Source organism: Equus przewalskii, chromosome 21 (genome assembly GCF_037783145.1).
Source record: "Equus przewalskii isolate Varuska chromosome 21, EquPr2, whole genome shotgun sequence".
NCBI lineage: Eukaryota > Metazoa > Chordata > Mammalia > Perissodactyla > Equidae > Equus > Equus przewalskii.
This window is the reverse complement of record NC_091851.1, coordinates 14,505,643-14,528,100: the sequence shown is the minus strand read 5'-3', so window position 1 is coordinate 14,528,100 and position 22,458 is coordinate 14,505,643. Positions and strand designations below refer to the sequence as shown.

The 22,458-nt window shown below is 39.1% G+C and overlaps 1 protein-coding gene across 16 annotated transcripts in view; it reads left to right on the top strand.

Moving 5' to 3' along the window:
* Positions 1-22,458, top strand: part of PLCB4 (phospholipase C beta 4) — a 388,953-nt gene that overhangs the window by 87,973 nt on the left and 278,522 nt on the right. Inside the window, exon 1 of one of the 16 annotated variants that reach the window (XM_070587874.1) lies at positions 6,128-6,453. The exons of 13 other annotated variants lie outside the window; for them this stretch is intronic. The gene's annotated coding sequence lies outside the window, so the exon portion shown is untranslated. Of the gene's footprint in view, positions 1-6,127; positions 6,454-16,723; positions 16,862-22,458 lie in introns of those variants that run through there. 2 more of the 16 variants (XM_070587865.1, XM_070587868.1) reach the window with 2 other exon arrangements.

Here is a 22,458-nt window from a genome sequence, read left to right as displayed (position 1 = left end):
GTTCTTTTCCTTTTGTGTCTGTGCGAGAAGAAAGAGCCTGCAAGGGTTTAGAATAGAGAGAAGCCTTGTGGAAAGCAGATAGTTTTCTTCCAGTCTTTAGATCTTGAGGATTAGTAGAACATACGAGGAAATAAGGTTCTTTCTCTTGGGAAATTACTAATATTGGCAGCTTGAAATAGCATGAAAAAGACTTTTGGTAGTGGCAGGTCTTCAGACAGTTTGCTAGAGAGAAGGACCCAAGTTGAGGGGAAACAGAAAGAAAGCCAGAGTTACATTAGTAAGTAATGAAAACAAGGAATCCTGGAGCAGAACAGCAGCCGACAGGCTCCTAGCACCCACTGTGTGTCAGGCTATGGGGTATACATGTAAATACTAGTTATTTTTGAGTCAGCTGTTATTTGAGATATCTTATTTTTTAGATAGATACTATTATCTCCATTTTAAAAATAAGGAAACTGCAATTTATAAGGAGGTCTGTAATTAATCCAAAGCCACATTAACAGCTAGTGCCTGCAGTGAGGCTCGGGTTTGAACCCAGGCCTGTCTGATTTGAAAACCCAAGTTCTTTCCCCAGGTTAAGCAGTTCCTTATCTTTTTTATAATTGTATTCTATATTTAGCAATTTTCGTGAGTGGGTCATAGCTTTTACCATTTTTAAAGGAGGAGTTCTATTTTTACAGGGAAGATAATGTTGGATTGTGAACTCAATGTTTTGAATTTTAGCTAGCTCTGCTGGGGTGTACATGCGTGTGTTTGTGTGGGGGGAATGGTGGTGGTGATGGTGGTGGGAGGGAATGTTCAGGTCGTCCAAATCTGTGATTCTCAAAGTCTGGTCGTTGGACCGGCAGCATTGGCGTCACCTGGGGGCATGTTAAAGGCAGAGTCTCGGGCCCCACAGCAAACCTCTTGAGTCACAGTCTGCATTTTTATCAATCTCTGGGTGACTTGTGTGCATGTGAAAGTTTGAGAAGCTCTGGTGTGAAATACTGTGATTCCAAGCAGCTATCTCAGTGGTTGGCATATTGTGTGAAAGCACTAAGACTAGAGAGTGACAATAATAAGCTATTATCCCAGTTTATTAAGTACTTGCTATGTACCAGATGGTATGTTGTGTTTTATGTAGATTTTCGTATTTAAAATTCTTTAGTGATCCTGTGAGGGGAATGTTTTTATTCCTATTTTAGAGGTGAGAAAACTGAACCATAGAGAGATTAAGTAACTTGTCCAAAATCAGATCGCTTTGATGCCAAACAGGTGTGTCCGATTCCAGCCTGATGCTGTCCACTACCATCTGATGCTGTCCAGCTTCTCTTACAAACCAGGAGCTGTTGATTGCCAGTGGCAGACTGGTGATGATAGCAAAGTTAGACTTATAGCACGGAGCACTGCCAATCACGAACTGTGTTCTGTGAAATGAATTTTATTTTATTCTAAATGGTGAGACAAAAATGAAGTTCTCTCTCTTGAATAATATCTGGCATTGCTTATATCATGCTTTATATATTTTTTTCTTGGAGTAGAATAAAATATTTAGAAAAAAGACCCCTAAGGAAGCATTTTGTTCTGTGGAGTACATTCTAACGTTAAAGATAACTACCTTTTTCACTTTTTACTGATAAGTATTAATAAAATATGATTCAGTAATATTGATACTATTTAAACAATGCATTAATCCTGATAATCAGGGATACAGTAAAAGATGTGGAATGCAGGTAGCATGAAGAGTTAGAGGAACATTGGTGAGTATCGAAGTTCGTGTAATTTATTTAATTTTTGTTGTTTATTTCTTCACACAGTGCTCTTTGTTTTTGCCAAATCTTTTTGTTTCATGATTCACTAGGTGGATGACGATCCAGGTGGACAGAATTGGCAGTGTTTGGTAGAATGTCATTGCCATGCTTTAAAAAATGTTTTCTGCTCATTTATCCTGTGTTCCCTGTAACAATGAGTTGACTTTACCCTGAGTATGTGGGGTTGTCAGCTTTAAAATTGATCTTTAGTAAGGTTGGAAGGATCAAGGGCACTATTAAATCATTGCTTTTTTGTCTTTAATCTGTAGAGTTATAGGAAAAGAGGAAACAAAAAGTGTGATGATTTTTGTGTATTTTGGAATTTGGGGGCAAAGAAGAAGAGAAGGAGGCAGATCTGCCGGAACCTAAAAGTTTTCTTGTTTATATGTCACAATAAATGAAATGCTGATGATTTCTTAAATTTCCTTAGCAGTGAGAGTCAAGAAAAATAGATTTAATATACTATTTAGAGCTACCAGGGAAAAAGATGCTATGTAAGTATGTAAAGATGGCATTTACTCTTGATGGTCACTGGTCCTCTAGTATTTAATGCTAGTCACCCTGGTGTATCTTGTAGTTTACTTTATCTGGCAGTGTCAAATATAAAAGCCACCTGACCAAATAATTAAAAAAAAGAAAAGCTAAAACATAAAGCTTTTTCGTTCTAAGTAAAAATTTTTATATCCTTACTTTACACACAGTTCTAAGAAGCTGGTGTTTAAACCCACAGACCTGTCGAGTGGTGTGCTGGTAAATGTTTAACAGCTAGCTCTGAGAAGGGGGAGCGAGAAGAAGCCTGGGTCATCATTTCTGCCCATTTCAGAGGTGTAAGTATTCCCACTGTGACCAGAGTTGGGAAGAGACGCACACAGTGGCCCTGCAGGCTGTGCGTGTTGGCTCAGCACACCACTGATTTTCGCACCAACAGATCAGAAAGGGAAGAGGCAGGTAGAGGGGGGCAGTGGAGAGACAGCAAAACGAAAAACGGTAGAGAGGAATTAGAAACTTAGAGCAAGTTGGGAGGTGAGGGTTTCTGTTAGAGGAATTTGAGTAAAGGTATCTTTTCTCTTCCCTGAAATTGTAGAGATGAAAACATTTACTGAAAGTGGAGGAAAAAATCTTCACTAAAAGTAGGAAGTGGATAATTCCCAAATGTTAAGACTCTGAAGACCATCTGCCAAATTTGGTGATATTGGGAATAATCCAAGAAGATCCAGTGTGTCTCTCTTGGAGCCCCAGCAGGCGGGCGCTCTGCGAGGCTGGAGCAGACAGCCCGCGCTTGGACGGAGAGGTTAAGGCACAGGTGTGCCCAGGGAAGCAGCTTGTGCCTAGTGGGATGATTCCTTTGTGTCCTAGATGATGCAGTATCCTCCATGTTTTCTTTTTCCTTCCGTAATTTAGGTTTATGTTGTGTTTTTTACATTTTTGTGGCAATAAATTATTACAAATGTGAATAATATAACAAAATCCTGTTTGTAGATTTAACTTTTGACTGTACCTCTTGACTCCTAGATTTAAAAATTTTAAGAAATAGCACGTTCAAACTTCCATCTTTCTGCCAATCTCTTGATTATATTACTTATTATTTTTATATTAAGATTTAAAACATTTTCTTTTTTTAGTTACTGTACCTTTATTTTTTCCAGCTTTATTGAGATATGTGACATATAACATTATATAAGCTTAAGGCGGATGTGATTTGATATATTGCAAAATGTTTACCACAATGAGGTTGGTTAACACGTTTATCACCTCACAGAGTTACTATTTGAGTGTGTAGTGAGATTTATAATATTTTCATTATGTTCTGTGTACGGTAATTGTTTGGCTTCCATTTCGTATTTAAATGAATTATGTTGCAAAAACCAGAACAAAAGAAAATATCAAACCAGGAAGCCTACCAAAATGAAATAATAGAATTAAGATAAACTACCTGGTGATTAGAAACCGTGATATAAATAGGATAAACTCATTCATTAGAAGGAAACTGTGTTTTAAATATGAGTCACCTCATCTAGTGATTACAGGCAAATATAAACTAAAATCCAGCCGTGGTTGTAATTAATATGAAAGATGGAGGGAGTTTTACTTTTAATGTTACGCCTTCTGTGGTCTGAACTTTGTAAATGAACTTGGGTTATTTTCACAATTAGTTTTTAAGACATCCCAGCCTGTATCCATTTATTATAATGAGACACACATGCGTGTTCTTCGTAATAAACTGCGACTCTGTTTGGCGCCCTGTTTTTTGTCACAGGCAGGCCCTCAGTAAATAGTGGCTGAAAGAAATCTCCGCAAGGTAGCATCGTATGATGCAACATGTCTTCTGTTTGCCCAGAACTTTGGAGTTTAGATTTTTCTCTTTTGACTCTTACGTAGTCTTATGAATTCATCGTTATTGTGTAAGTGATTTCATTGGTATTTTATAGGCTCAGGACGTTAAGCTGCTGGCGCACCATCACACCATCCCATGTCTCCTGAGTCATTTTTTAAGTAAAATATTTTTCTCAGCGTGTTACAGTGGTCTCTTTAATAGAGTATTATACTTAGGACTTTATTCAGTCGAAGCTGTATTTATGAACTAAAGGCATAATTTTAAAATTTTATTAAATATCTTAATAGAAGGATTAGAGGAGTCTAACTCATTTTAGAAAGATTTTGATCTTTAAAGGGACACGATTTGGAAAAATAGCTCGTGTGGACTCGTCTGTTCTGGAGCAGTGGGAGCGGATGAAGGAGGGTTTGCTGGTGACTTAATTATCTCGGTGGCCCAGCTGGGAACTGCCAGTCTACCCGGGTTCTATCCTGAAAACCCCCTTCTTTATATCACTGAGCACAATAAACTGTCTGTGGATGTCAGGACTCTAGGACGTAAGACAATTGGAAGCATTTGAGGTGGGAAGCAGCTTTTAGACATGGTTTGCTGAAGACACCTGAGTCAGTTTCTTCTTCTTAAATCTACCTGTGTGAAAGTGGTTGAAATGTGCATACATAGATGCAGATGGAATTGTGTTTGGGTGGTATTTGTAATGGTCATTCCTGGTTTGACATCTGTCGCTTGGCTGGGGTGCTCCCATTCTGTAGGACCCATTGGATTTCTGAAGTCTTACATTCAACTTTTGAGGGCAAACAGGTGACCATGATACAGACACGTGCACACATAGAGACTGCAGAGGTTCAAAACAAAACGTTCAGCTTCTTGAGGGCAGACACCATGCTGTCCCTTATATTTTCTAGCATAATGTGAAGACTGTAGTGGATATCCATTTAATACCTATGTGGTATACTTCCATTTGGAAAACAGGTTTAGCTTTATAATATTGAGAAATGTAGAAACTGATCACACTGTAATTTCAGAGGTATTAGTGCAAGTTGGAACAGATGGGAAACCTAATAATTTACTGACTTCTAAGTGCTTTGAAAACTTGTCACAATGTCAGGTTTGTTGATTAAAAATTGGCAAGTAGAATCTAGTAGAATTCCCAAATCTATCTTACAAAATATATTTCCCTCTGGATGTCCCTCAGACAAAGATCCCATGGTTAAATAAGTTTGGGAAACAATGCATAAAATCCTGCTTTTAATAGTTTGATGATGAATATGAGCAGATTGGAAACTCAGAGAAATCCTGCAGTATAGGATTCTGGTGACATTAGTGTAGGTTGACCACCCTAAAACTTCACCCTGGGACCTTGTTTTGTAAAACAATTTTTGTTCTCTGGCATATTTTGGGAAATGCTGAATTTTTTTTATTGTCAGGCTAGCACTGATGAATGGATAAATCAGGGGACTTACATCTAAGTGTGTGTGTGTGTGAGAGCATCTTAAATTGATGGAGAATGAATATCCTCCTGAGATACATTTATAGGACGAAAGTCTCCACATTTTACTGTACACGGGAGGTAAGCTCCAGATCTCACTTTAGATATCAGTTCTTATTTATTTTTCTTTATATCAGCATTACTAGTAACTTAAAAGCTTAAAAAGTTTTATTTCCTTTCTTGAACTCTGGAAGTATTATAAAGGAGGAAAATAGGCAAAAGGTGCCAGCCAGATGGGGAAGTTGAAACTAAGATTCTCAGCAGCTTATAAATTATTCCCTTCCCTGAATTATGGGCAATCAGTTTTGTTTCCTTTAGGTTTATATCTTGAATTTTTTGCAGCCTTCAAGATAGAAAAACCAAAGATCTCTTTTAAGGAAGAGTTCAGGTCTAGGCATCAAATTTTACCCTTCCTGTTGATAAACCGCAACCTCTGATCAAGTGACACTTCTCGTTACGTGTGGGGCCTCTTACTCATTCTCGGGCAGTTACCCGGCAAGATGCCTGTAGAAAGCATTTGCTGTATTTGTTGTTCTGCTTAGAATGGTGAAGAGAGTCTCTCTGGGCCACTCTGTTTTGTCGTGGCTGTGGGCACTGTTTGCCCACCCTCTCTCACTCGGTGGCGGACGGGTGGGACTCGGCGTGAGAGGATCGGTATTGTCACATTCGCTGGCTGCGTGGGCTTGTTCATCCTGACTGTCTTGCCCCCTTCTCTCCTTCTGGAAGGAGTGAGCTTGTCCACGACCTATGCTTGCCCGTGCTCTTCTCAGGCTGAACCCGGCTGGCTCTCCAGAGCCTGCTTCTGACTAGGTGACGTTTAAATCTTTCTCACTCCTTTTCAGGTAAGAGATCCCACTGAAAACGGCTTTTATGAGTGGGAGTTAAGATTTACGAAGGAGAGTAGTTTGGATAAGTTTGTTTTTTTTAGCTTGTAATAGGGTTATCCCAATTTCATTTTCACGGTCCCTGAAGGTAAGCAGGTGTAGGTTTATGCAGTGGGAGAAAATGCTTCTCTGTCTTTAAATTTCTTAGACCACTCCAATTTCCATGAAGATTCTTCTGTTTATTGGTATGGGTTCTTTTCTTTAGATTTTCTAATAAGAGAGAAACTTAAGACAAAAATTAAGCCAACAAAATGAATTAGACACTATCCTTTTCTCGTAATTCTGGCATTATATGGTACAGATTTATTTTCATGTCTCCTTTTACAAAATTTCCGTAAACCTAACTGTAACTCAAATAGATTTTTAAATAAGGCATTTATTGGTATGATTTGAGTGGTAGGATTTTTGTGTGTCATTTAGCATTTTCTGTATTTTAAAAATTAACCATATATGTGGGGGCTGGGGGTATATGAGAAATCTTTGTACCTTTTACCCAATTTTACTGTGAACCTAAAAGTACTCTGAAAAGTAGTCTATTCAAAATAAACAGTCTCTTAAGTACTTTCTGTAAATACCTAAATTGTTAAACATTTTTTCTATCATGCGTGAATTATTACAAAAACCAATTCATTTTTATTTTTCATAATTAGTAATAAAAGTATGGGACATATTTCACTATTTTATTTTGATTTTAACTTTTTAAGATAGGCAAAATTATCATTTTAAAAAATCTCTTTTCCTAAATAAATGAGAATGAAAATATACTTTGTACTTAATTGTCTTGGAAATGTACTTATTCATTGTCTTGGAAAGTAAATCAGACATTATGTAAAATTCCTTCCTGAAGTACGAGAGTGGAAATCAATAACTTCGAAAGTTGTTTGGTGTATTTGTAGTCATATTTTTAAAAAGTTTTTCATGTAATTACAAATATTTATAGACAAAGTAGTGATGCTGAAGTATGAAATTCGTAGTTGGTACAGAATAGTTGGCTTCAGATGGCTTTAGAAAAATATTTTGTATTTGTCTACTTTATCTTGTCAGGAATATCTTAGAATTTTTAAAGACATACTATGAAAGAAAAGATAAGACCTTTGTTTTTTTGTGAACCATGACTAGCCACAGATATTTGAGTATAAAACAGTCTTTATTATAGCGACTGAAGTAAACAAAACATGACCATTAAAATAAACATATTTTAGACAGATGGAGACTTGAATAAAATGCAACATTCTGTGCCTGTGTTTTAGGGAGTGAAGAATTTTCACGGCCGTCTCTTACAGCAGAAACGGGGACAGTGGCCTGACAACTCCTTAGATAGTTACCTGTTGGAGAAAACATCTTATATGCTTTTAATGTTAAAGAGCAATTACATGCAAAGTGATCCACTCTGCAAAGCTATGTGGAATATTTCTAGACCCGTTGGAGGATATGAAACTTTCCAAAATGCTCAAAACAAGTTCAACCATGTTTTAGTTTTCTGGCTTCTCCAGAGGCTTCAGGCTAGCTGCAGTTCTCTCTCACAGATGGAGGCTGGGACTAAAGCTTTGCAAAGAGGAAACAGTTGTCAGGCGAATGTGCTTACAGGCGACAAGATGTCCAAGGCTTAATATTGCTCACCTCTTTACCTGTACTTGTCCTCTGCGTCTGTAGTTAAAGATGCTGCTAAGACAAGTTATTGAGGCTCCGCCTACAGGCTTGTTGTAAGATCGCTCCATTGCTTCTCACCCTTGAATGTGTATGTGGATCATCTGTGGTTCGGTTAAGTGGCAGATTCTAACACAGCAGGTGTGGGATGAGGCCTGAGATTCTGCATTTCTGACAAGCTCCCAGAGGCTGCCAATGCTGCTGGTTCAGGGTCCACACTCTGACTAGTGAGGAGCTACACAATATCAAATGCCTGCCCAGACTATTAATTTTAAGTTAATGGACATCGTCTAGTCAATACCAAGCAATCAGTTTGCGCAGCGCATGACCGAGAATGTGACGGAGGTGAGTTGACTAGCTGTAGACACTGCCCTGCGCAGATGATGTAACTGATGCTGTGTGACCTCTTGTTTTCTCTGGAACAAGCGTGTGGTATTGTACTCTCTGATGAGCTTCCAGAGCAGTTTTTTCCTGAGACTCACTATTGTTGGAAGCTCTGGCCCTTGCCTCTCAGTACAAGTTTCTTTGCATTGCCCCAAACCCCCCAGGTCTCACCCGCTCTTCCGTCTGCTGTCACTGTCTTCCCATCAGGAGCCTTTTATGTGTGTTGGGTTTAATTTGTATGGTGCACCTGAGTCTTCTAACAGCATCTTCTGCCGCGTCTCGCTTGCAGGTGCCCCACTTCAGCTCACTGTGAATTTAAATATAGAAAGTTTATCTGTGGGGAGCTGCATTTTTCCCTATCACTTAACACACAATTTTCCCATGTAATCAACCAGTTTCGGGCAGTCAATTTTTTAAAATAACCTTCCATGTCTCAGCTTGTTAGATTTGTGCTTTGAGTTTTCAACTTAAATATTCTGCCCGGTTCTAGATACCATGGGAACTCCGGATGGAAGTGGGGAGTGGGGCGGCGGTGTGCCACTCCAAACTCTTTAGTAATTCTTTCCCATTATATTTTCTTCCCTGACAGGTTTTATGAAAATTTCACATATTTGGTAATTTGAAAGAGTTTCACAGTGAGCAACTGTATTTTCACCACCTAGATTCCACCATTAACATTTTGCTTCATCGCGTGTCTGTCTGTCCACCTATCCCTTTGTCCTCCTTTCACCATCTTATTTCTGATGCATTTAAAAATAAACCACAGGCATCAGTTTGCATATTGCATCATGCTTATTATTAACTAGAGTTCAATGTCTGTTGGCAGTTTTTCGTGTGAAGTTTACATACAATGAAATGCACACATCCGTCACTGTACATAAGTTGAGTTTGACAAAGGGATGCATCTGTGTAAATCAGTTCCTGGCAAGATACAGAACATCACCATCATTTGAGAAAGTTCCCTCCTGCCTCTTTCCAGCCCTTATGTTCTTTTGTGAATCTCTCCAAAAAAGGACTTGATCACAAATAAGTGATTTGTGATCAGTTTATTTTTTCAAACTGCACTTTAATCAATTTTATTTCATGCAAGTTACTTTCATACTTAGAAATACGTATTGTGAAACACCTCCTAACAAGTTAATATTTAGTTTGTTTGGACTAACTCATGGTGTTCTTATTTCTGACAAAATTCAAGTTTTAACAACAGTAATGTAGAATGTCTTGTTTTTACTTGGCACAGATTACTTGCCAATGATGTGATTGATTCTTATAACCTTTTACAAGATGGTTAGTGAGATCATATAAGTAGAGATACAGAGACAAGGAGGTGACCAAGTCCTAAGACGTTCTCTGGACTGACACGCCTGGTTTCTCTGGCTACAGAGAAAAAAAACAAATCCCTCTTTGAGGCCAGCTGTTTCCTGTGAAGATTTTATTTGAGGATGTATTCAGCTCATAATTCAGCCTGAAATATATATTGGTTCACACGGCTTCTTCAGGAACAGAAAGCTCAGTTCATGGGATCATCTTAATTCCTGACATTCCACTTTGTGTGCAGCAGTGGGTGTCAATTTTACCCTCAAGCACTTCACCGAGGAGGGGATTAATTTGATCCACCCTGATATGGATACACAGAGCTGTGTCAAACCTCCACTATCCAGACAGCACTTGTTTGAAAGGCCAGGCTCCCAGAATGACCTGTAGCCAGGAGGTAAAAATGGCCCATGATATCTTTGGTCACAAGGAAGCAGTTTTTTAATATCTGACAAGGAAGTAGCATAGCAGAAAGGGTAGTCAGAACGAACGGGTTCATAAAGTTCAGGGCTAGAAAGTACTCAGATTGAGTTCTTCGAAAGTGCCTTAAACTCCCGTTTTTGATTTGTTCCTTTGTTCCTTTTCACTAGTCACTTTACATACCTTCATGGAACATGAGACTCATCTTCTGAAAGCCCATACAGCTCCTTCAACTGTTGCTCACATTTAGATGTATTTTGGTTTTCCAGTGAATACTGAATTCTAAGCAATGGATTTATTCAGCTATTTTCAGTGAGAAAAATCCATAGAGTATGACCCAGAGGTGCACAGAGGTATTATGTAGTGGCTTCTTTTACACTCTTTCTCCAGAATACTACATAGAAATTTATGGTGATTTTTAAACATCATTTAATGAATTTATGTTTTCTTGCTCATAAAGGAATGCAAGAACATATCCCAACAGTTTTTAAATGCACAGTGTGTGATCCTTAGACCCAAACTGAACAAATAGTCAACAGTTATCTATTCAAAATTTCAAACCATAGACTGGCCATGTCTCATTAGAGAGAATATATAAAGGTAACAACTACCTATAGGCCAGAAAAAGAAATCCCCACATGCATATTTATTCTTGTTTTTTAAGCTATTGAATTTATAGTTGCCTTTCTCTGAGATGAAAGGATAGAATAAGTTTTGCCAACACTTGCTGAAGTCAGTTCTGATAAAATAACTCAGAGAACTATGTTTTAAGAAAAATAAATTCAGGTTATAAATCTAAGCATCTTTCCACTGGAGTACAACAGTATGAAACTTCTACTTATTTAAATATTTCATTTTACTATATAATTGGAGGCACTAGAAGCATATATTTGCATTTATTTGTGCAATCTTTGAACAGAAAGAGGATGGTGGGAAATAGTGACTATTTCTTCCTCTTATAACTTCAAGCCCCAATGGAATAGAAAGAAATATCAGGTGTCTTCTCCCATATCTTCCAGAGCACTAGTATTTGTTATAAGTTCAACTTATAAAAAACGGCCATCATTTATGTGGATTTTATTATATTTTCACCTTCAATTAATCTAGAAGATTCTAGAACAGGAGAAAACTCAGCAAACCAATTTCTGTGGAGTGCAATATCTTACCCTTATTCTACATACATCCTACTTGTTCCTGAAGGTTCAGCATAAAATTTAACCATCCTAAAGTTTTCTTAAGTGCTGTAAGGCAAATCTCTGCCCATCTCTCCCTTTTGTGAGTACATATTGCGTTGACTTATAAACCTTGTGGCATCATTCTTCAGTGCAGATAAAGACTGTTAATTACTCTCTAATTACTTTACGTATTAACCTTGTCCTCCCAGTGACATTATAAATTCCTCTGTGCAAGAACCTTCTCTTACACTTCTTTTGTATTTCCTACCTTGTTTAATGTTGTGGAGAGCCATCACTCAACAAATACTGTTGGCTGATTGCCTGAATATTAAGAGAGGTGACTTGTCTCTGCAAACATGATTAACTTCATTTCCCGCTCCCCCCCCACCCCGCTTCTTTAAGCTTGCTCTAAGAATAGGATTAACCAGAAGGATTACTTTAAGGCAAAAGAATTTAGAGTTTTATGTTTCTTTTTCTCTTCCTTTTTAAAAGTTATTACCATCTATCTGGCCCTGTTTCAGTAATAGTCTTAACATTTAACACTGTAATGATTCCTTTCGTCTGCAAAGAGCAAACTGTTCTCGTGAAATAATTTCATTTTCCAGATTGACTCTATAGAGCAGGTTGGCCCCATTGATTATTTAGAAAGTAAGAAAAGTCTAACACTCTGAACTTCAGTTTATGAATGACTTGGGAGCATAAAATAGACCACATTTTGCTTTCGGTACATCCTGGTGAGAAATATAGAAGTTTTGTCAACGACTGAGCTCTTCACCTCTGCAGGCTTTAGTGTGGTCTGTGGTCTGGAGTGGAGCACTGAGTCAGAGAAGTCTGTTCCATTGGTTTATCCATCCTTTGGCCTTAACTTACTTGCATCACATGGTTCGTGATTGGACCTATCCAATAAAGGAAGAAGGAGCAACAGTCAATGGTCATACTTTGTCCTGCCTCATGCAAATAGATTTTCCTCCTCTCCTAACAAATTGGGAGATCTGGCAAAATCTGGACCCGTATGCCCCCTGTTAGAGGAGGCACGTGCTCTCCAGTTCAACCCAGCATCCCCAAGATCCCTGGATTAGTTTTCTGTTGCTGCTGTAAAAAATTGCCATAAACTTAGTGGCTTAAAACAATACAAATTTGTCGTCTTACAGTTCTGGAGGTCAGAAGTCTAAAACAGGTCTGCAGGGCTGCGTTTTTTCTGGAAACTCCTGGGGGAGAATCCTTGCCTTGCCTTCTCCAGCTTCTGAAGGCTGCCTGCTTTCTGCAGCTCATGGCTGCATCGTTCTGACCTCTCTTTCCATTGTCTATGTCCTCTTTTGATCCTTCTGTCTCCCTCTTCCATTTTTTAAGAACCCTTTAGATTACGTTGGGCCCACCCAGATAATCCAGACTCATCTCCCTATTTTAAGATATTTAATTTAATCACATGTGCAAAGTCCCTTTTGCCAGGTAAAGTGACATATTCACAGTTCCAGGGGTTGAGATGTGGAGATCTTTGCGGGGTGTGCATTATTCTTGCCTACCATGCGGCAGATCCATCCCGCGCCCCACCCCCCCCAACCCCAAGTGACACATCTGACCCCTTCAGACTGTGGTGAACAACTGAAATTGATTTCTACTAACCTGAAGTTGGATATTTATCCAACAAATAAGATGGGAATATTTTAAAATTGTGCCTTTTCCCACCTCTTCACAAATCACTATATATTGGTATATATTGTTTTCTAAATGCTATATTAAATAATTTAAAAAAATAAACAGCTCTTCCTTGTCTCTTGACTTGGCTTTTCTTTCTTCTTTTTGTTTCTTCATTTTGCCTGACTTTATTTTATATTTCAACTCCTTTTTACATTGTGGCTTTTTTTTTTTCATCTATAGAGTAAACTTCCAACTCCTTAAGCCATTTCTTCCCTCCTTGGTCCCTTCACTATTATTCTCTCAAATCCTCATTCTTTTCCCCTGGGGAATTTCTGATTCTGTGGTGATTTGTGTTTTTTTCATTTCTCCACCTTTTCTTGTAATTTCTTCTCTTCACCCTTTGGTCCTTCCCTCACAATTCTTTTATCTTTGTCTTTTTCATCTGACAATAGAAAATGATGTACATTTTGAACTTGTGGCATGTCATTTATCAGCAGAACATAGTTTAATGTACATTTTTACTGATAAGAGAGGCAAAATTAATGTTAGAAATACAGAAGCTACTTAGTAACCTAAGAATTGAGAAAAAGTCGTCCTTAGATGAAGGTGTCTGAAGCAGGAACAATTTGTCCATCTTTTCCAAGAATCATGAAACTTTTTCTTTTGACCTTTCTTGTTGTTGGTGCTGACAGTGTAGCTAGTGAAATAAATTAGCCTTCTTTCTACTTAATTTGTGGGTGAGGCTGTTCCAGAACTATACAAGGGCATTTGTCCAGAAGACCAAGGTATACAGCAGTGGTTCTCCAAGTGTGGTCCCCAGACCGGCAGCATCAGTATCACCTGGGAACTTGCTAGAAATGCAGATTACCAGGCGCCGCTCCAGACTTACTGGATCAGAAGCTCTTTGGGTGGGGCCCAGGAATCTATGTTCTAACAAGCTCTCCAGGAGATTCTGATGCACAATCAAGTTTAAGAACTACTGGTATATTGTATTGTCACATTAGGGGTCTGGGGAGAAGGGTTGTCTCTTCTTGGTCTCATTCTCTAGATCAATTCATGCATTTACTAGCTCCAGGCTCCAGGGATGTCACTTCCAATAAACTCTGTTCTCTGAATATTTTCGATTCCAATAGACTGTCCCAAGTCACCTTATTTCACCTCAGAAAGCGTAATCTGTGAATTGGCATCAGGAAGAAATTGTTCTTAGTTGAAGAGTCTACCCACAGGGCTTAAAGTTCAGGTTGTACCAAACTAAACAAATCTCGTTCCTGGAACTCACCAACTTGTTCCCGTCTCAGATGGGCCACTTTCCATCTATAAAATTATTCCAGTTTCAAGAAGTGTTAATGTTTCAACTCACTGAAATCTTTAAAATGAATCACCAACTTACTCCATATGAAAGAAAAAGTTCTACTCCCTCCCTCTATCTTACCCCTGCAAAGTCATTCAAAATAAATTTCTCATCTACCACATAAGCCTGGATTCATGGCAAATCAGGTCATCCCTAACGCTGTCTCCAAATTTGGTGAAAAATTCTTTGGGCCACTTAAAAAATATTAACTGTATTGAATTATAATTTACATGCAATAATATGCATCCATTGTTAGTGTCCATTTTGCATTTCAATCAGGGTCTACGTACGTGTCCACTAGTGTCAGCATTGCCACAGTCGTCATATAGAACCTTTCTGTTACCCCAAAAAGCTTGTTTGAACCCCTTTGCAATCCATCCCTCCTAACCCCTTGGTCCCAGTTAATCACTAGGCTGCTTTCTGTCTCCAGATTCTTTTTGCTTTTTCTATGATTTCTTACAAAAGGAATCATGTATTCTTTTTGTCTAGCTTTTTTCTTTCAGCAAAGTGTTTTTGCGATTCCTCCATGTTTTTATGTGTATAAGTAGTTTTTTTTAAATTTCTGGGTATTAATCAGTTGTATGGGTACATCACCATTTATTTACCTCCTGATGGACATAATATACTTTTTTCCAGTTTTGGGCTATTAAAGTTGTTCTGAACATTTGAATACAAGTCTTTGTGTGGACACATTCTTATTTCTCTTCAGTAAATATCTAAGGGTGGAATGGCTGGGTCATATGCATGTTCAACTGCATAAATTGGTTTCCAAAACGTTTGAACTATTTTTCAGTCACACCAGCAATGCCTGAGAGTTTCCATGGGTCCATTTTCACATGTTGTGATGTCAGCAAAATAGAAAGAAACTTAATTTTATGTTGATATCTAATGCGTATACATTTATGTTAAACATATATGTGTGTATATATATATACACACAGAAATGTGGATATGTTTCATTATGTCATTAAGAAGCTCAGCACCAATTTTGCTAGTAAAATACAAGCTCTTATTTTATACGTAACGTAAAATTCTAACCCATGAGCATATACAAAAAACCCTTAAATTATATATAAATGACTGATTTCTATGTTTTTTCTTAGTATTTGTTTACTTTTGTCATTTGCTGGCCATTACTAACAATTAAGTGGCAAGTTTTTAAGAAAAATGATAGAAACCCTAACATGAGGAAATTGTTAATTTTTTTCCTTCCGATTTGGGAAAAAGTAGCTGTCGTGATTTGGTGTTAGCTCACTCTGGTATAGCCTGAGACCTCTGGTGCTGGGCTGTGGAAAGCCCAGGCATCTTGGAGATGAGCAGTGGGCAGAGTCGGTAGTGAAGGAAACCGAGGAAGAGTGATCATGTAGGGACTAAGAGGAATGGACTGGCAGTGAGGGAAGAGATTCTCAAGAGAGCTGGTCAGGCCCCAGCAATCAAATGAGGATGGAACTAAGGGATGTGGCTGCCATGGAGACAAGGAGATAGACTTACACGCATGTAGTCATGAATATGAAGCAGAATGTGAAAAATATCGAGTAGAAGTAAAAGCAACATGCTGTACAGGAAGACAGTGCCTAATTCTGTACCTGGGATGGGGAGGGGAAATTGGGGAAAGCTTCCGAAAGAGCAGTTAGTGGACAGGAGAGCAGAGTAATGAAAAGAACCTCATCTACATATGTGAAAGCTGGAATTGTTGAATAGTGTTCCTAGAGTGTGGGAATAAAGTATATGGTTGGGTGGCTTGTTATACAGAATTTTATCCTAAAGGTAAGATGACTAGTTAAAATGGTGCTGTTCATTTATGTCATACAGCAAGCAGAGTCCCTGGGACTGGACTGAGCCGGGGCAAGGTGCCGGTATAAATTTCAGTGACTCATCTCTAGCGTCTAAAATAGCAGCAGGCTATGGGTCAAAGTGTAGTAAAGGAAGGAAGTCTTTTGACACATGTTCCTCTTGAGAGCAAACTTAGAGCCAGGATATGTAATGCAGTTTCTCCAGCTGGTGTAGAGAGCCAGGTGTAGAGAGATAAGGGTGGGAAGTGGGACGAGAGCCTGCATCAGATCATGAAAGGCATTGTGTTACATGCGAACAAATTTTGATGTTATCCTACAGGCCAGCCGTTTTCAAAATGGCTTTAGGCACACCTTAGGGCACAAAGGATGATATTCTGATGGGGCACATGCGAGGGCTCAGAGACTCTCAAGGGAATAACTGTCCAGATTTTCTACTTTTATTTGCATTCTTTCCTAAAATTGACCCGCCTGAGAATGCATCTGCTCCCCCTTCTCCCTTTTTACAGAAGGAAGGCATTCCTCTCATCTTTCTAGAATCTTAATATGGTGCATTGTCATGTGATGTGAAAAGAGTCCAAGTGCTAAACAAAAGAACACTTTGCTTGTAGCAAAATTGAAGACATATTTGGATCATCAGTTGATAGGTAATTAAAAGCAATTTTGATGATGGATCACTGTCTTTGATGGTTTCGAACTCAAAAGGACTTCAGAGATTTGAGTGATGTGGCTATAGCTAAACCCCAATACACTTGCCTACTTATTTAGGCCAAAAGGGTTTGTCAGCCCTTATGCATAGAAATATGTAAAGGTGGAATAAAATTGATGCTAAACCTTTATATTTTAGCATTAAGGAATATTCATCCATAGATGCATGGGTTAATTTTTAAAAAGCTCTATCCGTCTGATATATAGAGAGATTTCAAATAAAGTTTGTTGTGTTTTTTTTTGAGGAAGATCAGCCCTGAGCTAACATCTGCCCCCAATCCTCCTCTTCTTGCTGAGGAAGACTGGCCCTGAGGTAATATCTGTGCCCATCTTCCTCTGCTGTATATGTGGAACGCCTGACACAGCATGGCTTGATGATCGGTGCGTAGGTCCGTGCCTGGGATCCGAGCTGGCAAACCCTGGGCTGCCGAAGTAGAGTGCATGAACTTAACTGCGATGTCACTGGGCTGGCCCCAATTTTAATTTTTTATGTTTAATAATTAATGACTAAAATTTTATTATATTTATGTGGTTTTTCTCAGTTGTTTACAAGTAAATGTTGTATAACTCAGAAGAAATTATTTCACCCTTAGCATCTAAATTCAAAGTAAATTATAACAAAATTCTAAGTTATATACATAGTTTTGGTATGTAGAGGGATGTTTGATAGGTCAATCAATAAAATACTTTGAATCATAAAGATATGTTCGTTAAAGTAAAATTTTGCAGTGGAATAGAATGGAAATATGAGGAAGGCATGATAAATGTTAAAGAAGAGCTTATTTATTTTTAAATGGATAGTTATGGGCATCAAATCTCTGTGGTGTTTAGATTCTTGTGGGTTTTTTTTTTTTTTTTTTAAAGATTTTATTTTTTCCTTTTTCTCCCCAAAGCCCCCCCGGTACATAGTTGAATATTCTTCGTTGTGGGTCCTTCTAGTTGTGGTATGTGGGACGCCGCCTCAGCGTGGTTTGATGAGCAGTGTCATGTCCGCGCCCAGGATTCGAACCAACGAAACACTGGGCCACCTGCAGTGGAGCGCGCGAACTTAACCACTCGGCCACGGGGCCAGCCCCTCTTGTGGGTTTTTAAAGAATAATATAACAGTTGTTTTACTTAAAATGTCAGCATTTACAACATGCCAGAAATTATATCTTTAACAACTCTTTCAAATGTATGATGAAGAAAATTGATATCAACTTAAAATTGACTTTTGGTTGCGTAGTTTTCTAGATTCTTTAAAGGTATATAAACACAGTTTTTTGAGAACCACAGATATGGGTAACGGGACATCACTGAAGCGTTTTGAGTAGAGGAATACCTGAAAGATAGGTGGCTTCGAAAAGGTATTTTGCTTGCAAGTGAAAGATGGATAGTTGGAGGTGATGGGAGACTAGGGAGCAAGTAGGACAGTGAGTAGAGTTGTGTAGTCATTTTAATGAGCCATGTACCATTTAGGATATTTTTAGCAGCAAAGTAACAGAAATCCTCAACTCAATTTTGCTTAAATAACAAGATAATTTGTGTCACCTAACAGGAAATCTCAAGGTAAAGTGATTCCAGAGTTGGTTAATTCAGTGGCTCACTGACTTCATTAGGGACCCATGTTCCATTCATGTTGAAAAGTGACTGGCAAAGGGCATAGGAGCCACCGTGACTAGCTTAGACCAATCAAGACTCCTCCCCTTGAACTGGGGCTGGAGCACACCTTACCTGAAACACGTGGCTTCAGAAGGACAGTGTAGGTAACTAAAAAAAAATTGAGGCAGGTGCCAGGGCAAGGAAAAGAAGTGAGGAATTCAGGGGAGGCGCTGACCTTGGACATAGCAGAGTGTAGATAAGTGGAGACTGGTACCTGACAGAGTTAGAGTTTGGAGTCAGTGGGATTTAGCCACTAAGTGGATGTAGAGTGTAAATAGATGGTATTAATCCAGGCGTGTGTCCCAGGTTTCTGACCTGGTCACCAGATGGATTGTGGGGCCATTTAATAAGGTGAGGGATCGGAAGGGTGGGCAGATATGGTAGGCAGAATAATGGCCTCCTAAAGATGTCCAATCCTAATTTCTAGAATTTGTAAATGTTACCTTACATGGCAAAAGGGATGTTGCAGGTGGGATTAAGGTTAAGGACCTTGAGACAGCTAGATTATCCTGGATAATCTGGGTGAGCCCAGTCTAATTATGTGAGTACTTGAAAGTAGAGAACTTTAACTGACTGTTGTCAAAGAGAGAGAAGGAGAGCAAGCGAGCCAGGAGGTTGGAAGACATGGCAGGAGAAATCTAAAGCATGAAAGGAATTTGGGACTTGACTTAACCATTGCTGGCTTTGAAGATGGAGGAAGGGAGCCATGAGCCAAGGAGTGTGAGTGGCCTCTAGAAGGAATGGCCAGGAAACAGATTTTCCCCAGAGCATCTGGAAAGGAATACTGCCCTCTGGACACCTTGATTTTAGGTTGGTGAGACCGTGTTGTACTTCTGACCTACACAACTTTAAGATAATGAATTTGTATTATTTTAAGTCACTAAGTTTGTGGATTTTGTTATGGGAGTAGAAAACTAATACAGTGGGTTTGCTTAGATTTTTCACTGAGAAAGATGAAAATTTCTTCGCTCGATGTTGAATTAGATATGCCAAAGGTTAGCAGTCTAGTGTTTTGGGTATTTTAATCTCTTTGAGTACATGTTTGCTTTAGTGAACTAGAGAAAGTAATTATGAAGGAGCATGTTATTTAAAGCTTACATGTTTTCCATTCTCTACACTTCACTGTCCTCTTCCTCGAAATCATGGGTTGGAATAGATGATCTCAGGTTCCCTTACACTTGAAAATTCTGAAATTATTTGTCTTGAATAGAACAAAATGAAACAAAATACATCAGTACCCAATACAGTCTCTTCTCTGGTGAGAATGAGGAAAATGTGGAGAAGCACATGCAAGAATTATTGGGGAACATAGAAACAGAGCATTCACCATAAAATGTGAGAGCAGGCTGTGCTACCACTGCCCTGTTTGGGAATGTAACGTTCCTGAATGTTAGACATAAATCAACACGTGCCCTAGAATTTCTGTGCTGAAGTCCCTCATTTTGCATCAGTAAGTAAAATAGAAGGTTCTGAACAGAAGCATGAGTTGTCCTCAGTATCTTATGGGCCAAATATTCATCATCATAAAAATCTCTCTGTGTCTTGGCATCACTGCTGAGACATCAAATTATTACATAAAATAATTATTACATAAAATAATTTGTGGTATTGTTGAAAGCATTCTTCTCGTGAGTACTAGTACTAATTGTTCAGAGATTTAAATCTCACAAGTAGAATGAGCTGCTTGATGGAGAATTTTTCCCTAATAAAACTGGTGCTACTGTCTCAATTCTGCAAGCTGGGGCTTTGCGAGGTAGTGATGATGTAGGGTTGCTGTAGGGGAGAATGCACGCTGAAGTCAGCCCTTCAGGGCTGCCTCTTGCCCAAACTCAATTTAGCATGAGTAGTGCTCTTCCCCTTGAAATCACCTTCTGCACAGGGGAAAAGTGTCATTTCTAGTATAACTGCTGCCTTTAACACAAAGATGGGCACTCCTGCTAACCTGAAGGGTAGACTGCAGTCATTGGTGACTTGCAGGTCTACAGATCATTTCAGTGTCGTCAACTCATCCCTTAGCTGAAGATCACATTCATTCTCACCCACTCAAGGACTCCAAGTGCAAATTCTGTGGGGGAAAAAAAGGATATAGTTTTCCTAAGAATGGTCTCATTGAGAGGGAGTTTGTAATGTGATTCCATGTGGATCAGCCGTTGCTCTCATACCCTGGAAAACTGGGTTCTAACAAAATTATTTAGGCACTTGAGCAGTAATTGAACAAACGTCCTTGAACTTGTTATCCAGACGTGGGCTTGCCAAATGCTGTGGTGAGACTTGTGGAGATGATAAGTCTACTGTGAATGAGGCACTTAAGCTGCAGGGCCCATATGTTCTGCCTGGTTTTGCTGCTGGGGAAATTCTTTGGAATTTAGGACGTTGACCAAACTTTGAATAGCTGATCAAGATGTGGCCACCAGAGATGCCCAAATGGTTGCCAACTGTCGAGGGCCTTCAAATGCCTTTGGCCTCATACACTGTGTGCAGTTCTCATGTACTGACATTGTGTTCATGATATTAGTCTTTTCGAGGAAGACTGGCGCTCATCCACTTAATTTCTGCAAACAGACTGCCAGTGTCATGGGGCATCTGTCATAGGAGACTCCAGGTGACGAGCATTGTTTTCTCTTGGCATATCGATGACCATTCAAGGTTTATCTCAGAGTAAGTCTTGATAATGTCCAACAATAAAAAATGTTTCCTTGAGGGCTGTTTGAGTATATATATTTTCCTTAAACCTTCTGGGTCTCTACTTTAGTCATTTTGGGTTGCTCTAACAAAATACCATAGACGGGGTGGCTTAGACAACAAACATTTATTTCTCACAATTCTGGAGGCTGAGAAGCCCAAGACCAAGGTACCAGCAGATTTGGTGTCTGGTGAGGGCCTTCTTCCTCTTTTGTAGACGGTTCTCCTCTGGCTGTGTCCTCACATGATCTTTCCTTGGTGGGAACAGGTTGAGAAGGACAGAGATCTGTGTCTCTTACTCTTTAGTCATTTTTTTTAAAGATGTTATTTATTTATTATTTATTTTTTAACTTTTCCTTCTTCTCCCCAAAGCCCCCCAGTACATAGTTGTATATTTTAGTTGTGGGCCCTTCTAGTCGTGGCATGTGGGACACCGCCTCAGCATGGCTTGATGAGTGGTGCTAGGTCCTCGCCCAGGATCAGAACTGGCGAAACCCTGGGCCGTACAAGTGGAGTACATGAACTCAACCACTCAGCCATGGGGCTGGCCCCATCTCTTACTCTTTATAAGGGCATTAATCCCATCATGAGGGCCTCTCCCTCATGACCTAATCTAACCCTAGTTAACTCCCAAAGGCCTTCCCTCCAAATACCATTACCTTGGGGATTAGGGCTTCAAGATATGAATTTGGGGGAACACAAACATTCAGTCCATAACAGTCTTGCTAGGACAACAATATGAGACAAATAATAGTTGCTCTGTAGAGTTTCTTAGAATAATACTGATGCAGTATCCCAAAAGGGTGCCTATCTATTGAAATACATATATATATATTTTGGCTACAGAAAAGAGATCAAGATCAATATTAGTGGGACTTTGGAATTACTTTCAAATCTTGGGCTCACTTCCTGAAATGATTTTGAGGAAAGGAAGGGCAGAGTGAGTAATCGATTTTAAGAACAGTTATGAGAACAGCGATGGGGGGAGTCTTTATTTTGTTGATCTTTTTCCACAGCATCTCACCCATAGCCTGGCCCAGGGTACATGTTCAAAAAATACATTTTGCATAGATGAATTGATCATGCGCCGGAGTAGTTTTATGGCAATAAAAGCTACCTTGTTGAAGAGTTGGTTCTTTGTCTTTAAAAGTCATTCAGCTTTGTGCTCAGAGTTGGGTGCTGGCTCTTGCTTCATCACACTCATGTGAGTAAA